This window comes from Mustela nigripes, chromosome 3 (assembly GCF_022355385.1).
Source record: "Mustela nigripes isolate SB6536 chromosome 3, MUSNIG.SB6536, whole genome shotgun sequence".
In the NCBI taxonomy this organism is placed as follows: domain Eukaryota; kingdom Metazoa; phylum Chordata; class Mammalia; order Carnivora; family Mustelidae; genus Mustela; species Mustela nigripes.
Window position 1 is genome coordinate 57,402,465 of NC_081559.1, and position 12,162 is coordinate 57,414,626.

Sequence of the window (12,162 nt, forward strand, 5' to 3'; positions counted from 1 at the left end):
TTTCAATCTGCCTGGTCACGTGGTTTATGACTCTGAGAGGAAAAAAGGAGGGGGAGGGAATAGGAAAAGGAACTGCCAGAGACAACAAAGATAAAAACTTCCATCTGTCTCACATGTTTTGTCTAGAGCCAGAAATGCTCCATGGCACAGGTTTTAAATTCCATGCACTCGGACAGAATTCCCTCAAAAAGCATCTCTAACTATAGCTTCTCCATCTTGCCTCAAGACCGTCCTGCAACCAGCACCCTACCAGGTTGAGACCAAATTCCCAGGACTAGCCAGATCTGCTCGAGCTTGGGCATCAGCCAAACGCACATGCCAAAGCAAATAGAAGAGGGAAAGGGCATAGAATGGAGAGACCAAAGGGGCATTCCCCAGTTAAGCCAACACACTGCTTTAAAAAAAAAAAAAAAAAAAAAAAAAAGCCGCGTTTATAAAATTACACTCCTGCAACAATATAAATTCTTTTTTTTAATTTAAAAAAATTTTTTTAAGATTTTGTTCTTTTTATTTGACAGAAAAAGACACAGCAAGAGAGGGAGCACAAGCAGAGGGAGTGGGAGAGGGAGAAGTAAGCTTCCCGCAGAGGAGGGAGTCCGATGTGGTGCTCAATCCCAGGATCCTGGGATAGTGACCTGGGCTGAAGGCAGACACTTAACGACTGAGCCACCCAGGTGCCCCCAAAATATAAATTCTGGAGAAGAAAATTTTCCTTCCACTTTTTGTTTTATTTTGCTCTATTTACAGTATTAGATAGGTTTTACTTATCCATTGCATATAAGAAAGTTTAAAGTTTGCTCTCGGTAAGAGAGTTGTAAAACACAAGTGCTGAAAGAAATTAATACTTCACTCTATATTAGATGAGTAAATGGAATGTTTTTCATTACATGCTTATTTCATCTTTTTAGATGCCCTAAAACGTATTTCCTTTTCACAGAACAATTTCATCATGAGTAGAAATATCTCCGGCTTACTTAACATCTTATTTAAGAGAGAACGGTACGTTAAAGTAGAAAACCAGACTGAGAATCAGAAGCTTGAAATTCTAGTCCTTCTAACAGTGGAACTTCGGGTAAAGTCTCAAAGTCCTCATCTATAAAACGCAGGAATTGAACAGGCTTTCCATCTTTTGTTGTTGTTGTTGTACAGTCATTTTCCTGTCCAGCAACTTGGTGTGCTAAGAGTGTGGTACAGTAAAAAAAAAAAAAGAAAGAAAGAAAAGAAAAGAAAAAGAATGCACTTGGATTCAAAAGACTCAGCTGCCTCTAACTTAATGACTTTGAATGTCTACCCTCTCCTGTTTCCTCATCTGTAATAAAAAGGAAATGGAACATATGGGGTCTCAGGACATTTCCAGCTCTAAAATTTTATAACAAAGACAAGTGTCTGCGGTGCATATGCTGCCTTCCATTAGCATGTTTTGCTCCAAGTAGCCTGAGAAGAATGGATGCATTTGTGAAACATTTCCCCTGCGTGCTGGAACACACATGCCCTCAGCCATACAAACAGGGCACCTTATTTCCCAAGGAGAAAGCTGTCTTAGGAGCCTTTCTGGCTTCATTTTTCTTCTTAGTCTCCGGGACCATGCTCTGGAATCCAGTACAGGCTTCATCATTACTAGGCTTCTTCCTAGTGACCTCTGTAGGCCTTAAAGCAAAGGCAACCTCACTCAAATCTAGTCTTTGCCTGCTGTTTATAAATATACTGCTCAGGTTTAAAAAAAAAAAAACAAAAAACAGTGCCTTCTTTAAAGCTAAAAAAAGAAATTTTTCAAACAGACTTTAACATTTTCTTACATGAAAATGTGCTTAATCCAAGAATATTTTTGTGTTTACAATTTCTGATGCCTTAACTCTTCACGAAAAGAATCTTTGATTCAAAAGGAAGTCAGAGCTACAGGCACGGGTGGTTTACAGAACATTTTCTGGTAGTCTTTGCTTCATTTCAATATCTTGCCACGATTGGCTGTTGAGAGCTACAAATAAGGAAGTCTTCAATTTAGGGGATTTCTCAGTGGAAGTTCCCAGTGCAACACAAGGGAGAGCTCAGGACGGTTTGGGCAACATTGCTAGAGCCTGCAGATAAAGCTTCTAGACTTCGTAACTGACCACTTCTTTCAAGAGCACTAGTCTATGAAGGAAGACTGATAACCTGGAGAAGAGGTAACCAAAGTTTTAGTTGTTCCTATCAATTTAATTCTCAACCTAGCAAGGTGGCGGGCATGTCTTAGACTAAAGTATTGCAGATTTGTTCTACTCTTTGCATCAATTACAAAGTGAGTAATTTATGACATGATTCGATAATGTCTTTGTATTTGTTGTCATAATTGGAAATTTGGCCCTTAAAAGGTGGAGTCCCTAACCAAACCAAGACTAAAGAAAATTTTTAAATGCTGTGATCTTTTTACATTCTTCCCAACTTTTAAGATCAAATTTATGTCTCTACTTGAAATAATTTTTTAAATTTATATCTGGAATATATGAGCCTTCTCCAATAACTGGTTTTTATAACATAATGTAAGACTTAAAAAGATATGTATTTGGCATAATTAAGTTGTATGTAGCTTACTAGGTTGAACAGTAAACTAATACTATATATATATTTATACTTTGGGGGAACTAAATTTTTAAAGATCAATTCTGGCCTGATCCAGTGTGTCCCTTCAAAAATTAACTCAAGGTTAGTATTTTTTCATCTCCTAAGAAACACACGTAAATGAATATTTTTTAGAGTAAAATATTAACCTTACAGACAACATTGCGTTTCCTATCTTAGAACATTTAAATTTTGGCCATTATAGTAATCCAGTCTTATTTGCACAAATTGGCCTTTATTTTCACAATCAAAAATGAATGCTGCAGCGCCTGGGTGGCTCAGTGGATTAAAGCCTCTGCTTTCGGCTCAGATCATGATCCCAGGGTCCTGGGATCGAGCCCCACATTGGGCTCTCTGCTCAGCAGGGACCCTGCTTCCTCCTCTCTCTGACTGCTTCTCTGCCCACTTGTGATCTCTGTCTGTCAAATGAATAAATAAAATCTTTAAAAAAAAAAAAAAAAGAATCCTAAAGATTATGTAGTATTTTCTCAAGAATAATCCTAAGAGGGGTGGCTCAGTCATCATGCCTCTGCCTTCAGATCAAGTCATGATCCCAGGGTACTAGGACATGTTTCCCTACTCAGCGGGAGCCTGCTTCTCCCTCTCCCACTCCTCCTGCTTGTGTTCTCTCTCTCACTGTGTGTGTGGTCTTTCTCTGTCAAGTAAATAAATAAAATCTTTAAAAAAAAAACAATAATCCTAAGAAAAGTTGATAGTTTGAAAAGACTAAACAGCAAAAACCATTATCAACATAGCTGCTGTTTATTGAATGTCTGTTGGAGAAAGACAGTAACAGAATCTTCCAGCTAGTAAGTGGTGAAGCCAGGGCTCAAACTTGAGTTCATACTGCTTCTTCTTCTTCTTCTTTTTTTCTGACTCTCTGTGACTGCTGCTCTACCTTCGTACAATACTGAAATAACATTTTGAGATGTCTTTGCCGAAGTGCATAGTGATGGGGAAAAAAGGAAGATGACTTGGCCAAGGTCACAGAGCAGCAAAGTCATTCATAGAAGCTTAGAAGCCATTCCATGATCTCCCTTTCCTCACTCTCCCACCCCATTCCCCTCCTTCCTTCCAGGATGCACGTCCACCCATGCACACATTTGTCTACTTCCATGCAGCAGGGGACATGGGGCTGTAGACTAGGTCCAACCTGATGGGGTTCCTCCAAGCAGCTACTTTGGGCCCCAAAGCACACAGAAACACATAAAGAAGTGTTTATTTCTTTTGAACACTTGTGACAATGAAAGAGATGGCCAAGTCGAAAATTTTAAATCAATTTGTTAAATTCTTCCCAGAAAGTTCTAGTTGGAATTCCATGGGACTTACACACTAATTAGAGGGAAATGATCATCCTTACAGTAAAGAACCTTCCTATCTGCACAATTTTTTTTCTCTCCATGTATTAAAACCCCGGGAAATACCATAAGTTATTCATTTATTACAAAATATATTTCAATGTATTTTATTTATATTTATTATAAAATATACCTCAATATATTTTATCTTCTTTGTGTATAGGGCTGGGGATGTTTTTTTGGATAGGGACGTTCTTTCCACTGTATTTTCTAACCAATTACTGCTAGCATTTAGAAAAGTTCTTTATTTCATATTTTTATCTTGTATCCAGCTATTATGTTGATCCTCTATTTGTTCCAAGTTACTTTAGGTAATCCACATGTGATGCCTAGTTAAGAAAAATACAATTTTTCTTCTCTTTTTTTTCTTCTCACCAAAACTCCTAAAACAGTGTTTAATAACAGAGGAGACAGAAGTTAACCTTGTCTTGTTCTGATCTCAGTGGGAATTTCCCTAGTGGTTAACATTAAGAATGATGATGGCTGTTGGTTTGAGATAAACATATTTATCATAAAATACAAATAACTACAAAATCCACTACTCATACTGTTTTACAAAAGGTATATTAAGACTTCATGTTAACCTATATTCAATGTCTTTTTGGTGTTATTAGAGATAACTGTAAGGTTTTTGTACTTTAAGGAATATAGTGCTCTGCTATTACACAATGCAGTAATTATAGGGGGCGCCTGGGTGGCTCAGTTGGTTAAGCCTCTGTCCTCAGCTCAGGTCATGATCTCAGGGTGCTGGTATCAAGGTCTGCGTCAGGCTCTCTGCTCAGCGGGGGGCCTGCTTCTCCCTCTCTCTCTGCCTGCCTCTCTGCCTACTTGTGATTTCTCTCTCTGTTGAATAAATAAATAAAATCTTAAAAAAAAATTCAATGTTATCAAAAATCATTCCTCCATAATAAAGGTAGGTTTATAATTATAAAATATATTTAGTTATTGCTCTAGTTAAAATAATAAATCGGTTGATCAAAATGAACCAAGCCAAACCTACACATTTCCTCATTCTCTCTTTAATCCACATGCTTAGATGTCTCTTCTCTATTATTTTGGCTTCCCAATTCAGTTCACAACTCAAATTAGCAGAAAAGAATGAAAATAATGTGGCATAGCCAAGGAACCCTATCCAGGCAGAGCAACCAGATACTCAAACAAAGCAGCTGTTCCTATGCTTTGTGCAAAAAAGCTTTCCCCCTATGATGACTGTGCTAGTTGCAAGCCACAATTGTGTTATAATCAACAGCAGTATGCAAAATGTGTGTCCAAATTAATTAATCTTACACCAATTTATATTAAGAAAATGTATGTTAAAAGAAATCTGTAAATTGTTGAGATCTTTTGCTTTCATTTTCACAAGTGAAATTACTTTGTATTTTTATTTTTTGATTAAAAATACCAAAGTTTTCCATGTTCTAAAAAGTTTAATGAGAGTTATCTGCTCCTTGAAATGTTTAAAGAGCAAATCTTCACACTGTTTATCCTTGGCACTCACTTTTGGAAGTAATTCTTTAAAAGCTTTCCAATATTTTCTATTGTTATTGATCTAGTTGGGTTTAATGCTGTTTTTTCCACCCAGTTAAGATGGTTTATAAATGATCTTTTTCATCAAATTTTTCAAAGGTATTAGCATACACAGCATTCTCTTGTACTTTTTTTTATCATCTCCATAACTATGTGGATAAACTTTTTCACCAATAATTTTGTTCATTAATGTTTTCTCTCTCTCTCTTTTTTTTTTTTCCTGATTGAACATGTCAGAGAATTTATCCCTTGGATTTATCATTTTATGATCAGCTCTTTTTTTTAGTAGTTTTTGCTTTTATCTTTACCTGCATTTTCTCTTTTGAGATTCATCTGTTTAAGGGGGGAGGGGGCTAAAGGAGAGGGAGAGAGAATCTCAAGCAGACTCCCCACTGAGTAGGGAGCCTGATGTGGGGCTTGATCTCTGGACCCCGAGATCATGGCCAAAATGAAGAGTTAGAAGCTTAACCAACTGAGCCACCCAGACACCCCTCTTTATTTTCTTAATGTCTCTTATTAGACTACGATATTTTACTTTTTCTCTTTTCAGTTTTTGAGTTAAATGCTTAGTTCATTTATTTTTATTATTTCCTGTTCTTAATGAAAGTACTTAAAGCTAAGAGTTTTCTGAGCACCATTTTAACTATGTCTTACAACTTTTGATAGGTCACTTTCACATCATTGTTATTTTGTTTTTAATTGTAGCTTTATTTCCTCTTTGATCCAAGAGCTATTTAGGACAACCAAGTTGTTTTCAGTTAATGGCCTTTGTTTCGAACAGTTTTAGATTTAGGGAAAAATTGCGCCAACACAACAGAGAGTTTCCATATTATCACCCTGCCTTGTCTCATCACGTAATTTCCCCTATTACTAACATTTTACATTAGGATATACATGTGTATGTGTTACAATTAAGGAACAAGTATTGATATGCTTTTATTAACTCAGTCTATAGTTCATTCAAATTTTCATATTTCTTTCCTATTTTAAAAAATTGAGGTAAAATTCACATAACATAAAATTAAACATGGTAAATTAAATAATTTGGTAGCATTTATTGCATTCACAGTGTCTTGCAATGAACACCTCTATCAAGTGTCAAAACACTGTTATTACCCCAAAAGGAAACCCTTTATTGAATTAGTTAAGCAGGTGCTCTGCATTTCTTGTTCCCCTCAATGCCTGGCAACTGCCAATCTGTCTTCTGTCTTTATTGATATGTCTGTTCTTGGTGTTTCATATAAATGAAATCATATCATATGTGTGTTTTTCTGATTGGCTTCTTTCACTGAACGTAATGTTTTCAAGATTCATCCATATTGTAGGATATATCCGTACTTTATTCCTTTGATGGCCAAGCAATATTCTATTGTATGTATGTACCACAATTTGTTTATCCATTTATCAATTTTTGGGTAGGGTAGTTGTGCTATTTTTACTTTATGGCTATTGTAAATGGTTTTGCTATGACCATGTATTTGTTTGAGTACCTGTTTTCAATTCTTAGGAATATACCAAGTGGTAGAATAGTGGGTTATTCTGTTTGACTTTTTAAGGAAGAGCCAAATAGTTTTCCACAGTTGTCAAGCCATTTTAAAATGCCCACCAGAAATACATGAGAGCTCTGATTTCTCCACATTCTTGCCAACTCTTGTTATTTTCCTTAGTTGTGTTATCATTATTATTATCTTAGTGCAGGCAAAGCGGTACCTCATTGTGGTTTTGATTTACATTTCCCTGATGACTAATGATATGGAGAATCTTTCATGTGCCTGCTGGCTATGAGTATAATCTCCCTGGAGAAATGTCTGTAAGTCCTTTAGCCATTTTTAAATTGGGTTGTTTGTCATTTTGCTTTTGAGCCTTTTGTGTTCCTTATGTATTCTGGATTCTTAGAGTTTCATCAAGTATGTGACTTGTAAATATTCTCTCCCATTCTGTAGATTGTCTTTTAATAATGTCTTTGATAGGGCCTTTCAATGCCCAATTTTTCTATTAATTTTTTATGAAGTCAAATTTATTTTTTCTTTTCTTGTTCATGAGTTTGGTATCATATCTAAGAATCTAGTGCCAACTTCAAGGTCATAACGATTTACCACTATGTTTTTATCCAAAAGTTTTATAGTTTTACTTGTTAAATTTAGATCCATTTTTAGTTAATTTTTGTAAATAGTGTAAGGAAAGAGGTCCAACTCATTCTTTTGATTATGACTGTGAGTTGTCCTAACTAACATCATTTGATAAAGAGGCTACTCTTTCTCCATTGAATAGTCTTTGTGTCCATATCAAATATCAATTCATCAAATATGTATGGGTTTATTCTTCACTCTCATTTATAGTCCATAGATCATATATCTATCCTTATACTGATACGTCACTGTTTTAGTTACTGCAGTTTGAGTTTGAGTCCTTCAACTTTATTTTTCTTTTTCAGTATTCTCTCGGCTATTCAAGGTCCCTTGTAGCTCCATCTGAATTTAAGGATCAGCTTTTACATTTCTGACACGAAAAAGGCCATTGGAATTTTGATATAGATTACATTAAATCCATAGATCATTTTGAGAAGCATTGTCATCTTAACAATATAACTTCTTTTAATCCAATGGGAATGTCGTCCCATTTATTTAGATCTTCATTTCTTTCAGCAATGATTTGTAGTTTTCAATATACGAGTGTTTTACCTCTTTGGTTATATTTATTCCTAGATATCTTATTTTGGAGATGCTATTATAAATGGAATTATTTTTTAATTTCCTTTTTGGATTGTTCATTGATGATGTATAGAAACAACTGATTTTTGAGCATTGCTCTTGTATCCTGCACTGTTGCTAAACTCATTTACTAGCTCTACTAGCTTTCTTGTGGATTCTTTGGGACTTTCTATACATAAGATAATTTCATCAGCAAATAGAAATATTTTTACTCCTGGCATGCCTGGCTGGCTCAGTCAGTAGAGCTTGCATGCAACTTGGAATTGTGAGTTTGGGACCCATGTTGGATGTAGAGATGACTTAAAAACAAAATCTTTAAAAAACAGAGAGAGAGAGAAATATTTTTTTTATTTTTATTTTTTCTTTCTTCTTTTTAAAAAATATTTACTTATTTATTTACTTGAAAGAGAGAAAAAGAATGAACATAGAGGGAAGAGGCAAAGGGTGAGAGAGAGAGAATTCAAGAAGATTCTGTGCTGAGTGTGGAACCCCATACAGGGCTCCATCTCAGGACCCTAAGATCACAACCAGAGCTGAAACCAGGAGTCTGATGCACTCCGGCCCCCTTATTTTTACTTCTCTCTAATTTATATGCTTTGTATTTCTTTTTCTTGTTTAATAACTCTGGCTAAAACTTTCAGAACAGTGTTGCATAGTAGTGGTGAAAGGATGCATCCTTGTCTGTACCTGAAATTATTGGGAAATGTTCCAGTCCTTCACTGCTGAGTACAATGTTAACTGGAGGGTTTTCATAAATACTCTTTTTCATTTTGAGGAAGTTCCCTTCTAGGCCAGGTTGCTAAGTCTTGTCATTTTTTTTTTTAATATTCATGAAATGGTATTGGATTTTGTCAAATGCCTTTTCTGCATCAATGGAGATCATCATGTGGAGTGTTTTTCCTTTATTCCGTAATGTGGTGTGTTGCACTGAATAATTTTTTTCTTCTTTAACCACCCTTGCAGTCCAGGGATAAATCACACTTGGTCATGATGCATAATCTATTTAATATGCTATTCGACTCTGTTTGCTAACATTTTGGGAATTTTAAATTTTTATTCATAAAGAAAAACATTAGTTTTTAGTTTTCTTTTTTCTGTTGTTTGTTGTTTTTATCTGGCTTTGATATCACAGTAATGCTGGCTTCATAAAATGAGTTAGGAGTATTCCCTCCCCCTCTGTTTATTTGAGTTTGAGAAGGATTGGTGCTAATTCTTTTTTAAGTGTTTGTTAGAATTCTCCAGTGAGGTCATCTGTTTCTGGACTTTGTTGGGAAGTTTCTGATTATTGATTCAATCTCTTAATTTGTTATAAGACTGTTCAGATTTTCTGTTTCTTCTGATTTAGTTTTCCTTGTGTGTTTCTAGGAATTTCTATCTCTCAACTAGATCATCTTATGTGTTGGTCTGTGATTCATAGTAGTCTCTTATAATCCATGTTATTTCTATTTGGCTGGTGGCAATGTCCCCACTTGCATTTCTGGTTTTAGTTATTTATTATTCTCTTTCCTTTTTTCTTCTAAGTCTAGAAAAGTTTTGTCAAATTTACACATCTTCTCAAAAAACCAAGTTAGACTTCATTGATTCTATTGGGTTGGGTGTTTTTGTTTTGGGGGGGGGGTTGGTCTATTTCATTTATCTCTGTTCTAATCTTTATTATTTCCTTCCTTCTATTAGCTTTGGGTTTAGCTTGCTCTTCTTTTTCTGGTCCTTGAAGGGTAATATGCGTTATTGATTTCAGAGCTCTCTCCTTTTCTAATGTAGATGTTAACTACTATTAATTTCTTTCTAAGCACTGCTTTCAGTCATCTCATAAGGTTCTGTATGGTACAATTTTGTTTTCATTAATCTCTAAGTAAATCTAATTTCCTTTGTGATTTCCTCTTTTGATCAGTTGTTTAAGAATGTGTTGCTTAATTTGCACATATTTGAATTTTCTAGTTTTCCTTCTGTTATTGTTGTCTAGCTTCATTTCATTTTGGTTGGGAAAGATACTTTGTATGACTTCAGTCTTTTTAAATATATTGAGTCTTTTTTTGTGGCTTACCATTTGTTTATCCCGGAGAAGTTTCCATATCTACTTGAGAAGAATGTATATTCTGCTCTTGTAGAGAGCTGTGTAGAATGGCCTATATATGTCTCTAGGAGCTTGTTGATTTATAACATCATTTAAGTCCTCTCTCTTTCTTGATTTTCTATTTTTCTACCCGTTATTAAAAGTGGTGTAGTAAATTCTCCAACTGTTATCGTAGTACTGTCTATTTCTCCCTTCAATTCTATCAATATTTGTTTCATATATTTGGGGGATCTATTGCTTGATGTGTAAATGTGTATAATTGTTAGATCTTTTTGATTAGTGACCCTTTCATCAATATATAATGTCCTTCTTTGTCTCTTGTAGCAGTTTTTGACTTGAAAGGTATTTTGTGTTAATTTAACTGCCATGGGGGCGCCTGGGTGGCTCAGTGGGTTAAAGCCTCTGCCTTCAGCTCAGGTGATGATCCCAGGGTCCTGGGATCAAAACCCACATCAGGCTCGCTGCTCAGCAGGGAGCCTGCTTCCCTTCCTCTCTCTGCCTGCCTCTCTGCCTACTTGTGGTATGTCTGTCAAATAAATAAATAAAATCTTTAATTAATATATATATATATATATATATATATATATATATATGACTGCCACATGTTTCTTTTGGTTACTGTCTGCATGGAAAATCTTTTTTCCATCATTTTACTTTCAAATTAGTTGTGTCTTTGGATCTAAAGTAAGTATCTTGTAGTAAGCATATAGTTTGATCATGTTATATTATCCATTCGGCTAAGTTTGCCTTTTGATTAGAGAGGTTAATTCATTTATATTTCAAGAAATTACTGATAAGGAAGGACTTACTTCTGCCATTTTGCTATTTGATTTCTGTATGCCTTATACCATTTTTCTGTTCCTCACTTCTCACATCAGTGCCTTCTTCTGTGTTTAATTGATCCTTTGCTTTGTACCCTTTTATTCCCTTATCATTTTATTATATATATATGTATACTTTTTTTAAAGATGGTGTCTTAGTTTTCATTCCCTTCTCATCTTATTTTATATATATATATACATATATATATATATATACATATATATTTTTTAAGATGGTGTCTTAGTGCTTACTGTGGAGATTATAAATAGGAACTTAAATTTATAATTATTCAATTTTAATTAATGCCAACATAGCTTCAATAATATACAAAAGCTTTACTCCTATACAGCTTAGTTCCTCCCTTATGTTGTTGTAATCACAGACTTTATACATTATGTACCCCTTAATATAGATTTATAATTTTTAAAGCATTTGTCTTTTAAATCATAGGAAATAAAAGAGGAGTTACAAACCAAAAATACAATTATTTTTGTTTTCATGTCCATCAATGTAAATGTCAATGTCAAATTTTTTCTTTGTAATGCTTTGAATTATTGTCTAGTAGCCTTTTATTTGAGCCTAAAGGATTCCCTTTATCATTTCTCATAGAGTAAGTAAATCCACTAACACTGAACTCCCTCAGTTTTTTATTATCTCAGAGCATCTTAATTTTTCCTTCATTTTTTTTTTTTTAAAGATTTTATTTATTTATTTGACAGAGAGAAATCACAAGTAGATGGAGAGGCAGGCAGAGAGAGAGAGAGGGAAGCAGGCTCCCTGCTGAGCAGAGAGCCCGATGCGGGACTCGATCCCAGGACCCTGAGATCATGACCTGAGTCGAAGGCAGCGGCTTAACCCACTGAGCCACCCAGGCGCCCCGATTTTTCCTTCATTTTTGAAGAATGATTTTACCAGATAGAGAATTCTTGGTTGACATGTATTTTTTTTAGCACTTTAAATTTGTCATCCCACTGCCTCCTAGACTCAATGATTTCAAAGTGAAATTGGATGTTAATCTCACTGAGGATCCCTTATGCATAATGAGTCACTTTGCTCTCAGTACTTTCAAGATTCT

General features: G+C 35.0%; 1 protein-coding gene across 3 annotated transcripts in view; it reads left to right on the plus strand.

The window, feature by feature from the left end:
* The first annotated feature begins 1,990 nt into the window (after positions 1 to 1,990).
* Positions 1,991 to 12,162, plus strand: part of TANK (TRAF family member associated NFKB activator) — an 88,783-nt gene continuing 78,611 nt past the window's right edge. For all 3 annotated transcript variants that reach the window (XM_059394071.1, XM_059394065.1, XM_059394070.1), the window contains exon 1: positions 1,991 to 2,162. The gene's annotated coding sequence lies outside the window, so the exon portion shown is untranslated. The remainder of the gene's footprint in view (positions 2,163 to 12,162) is intronic.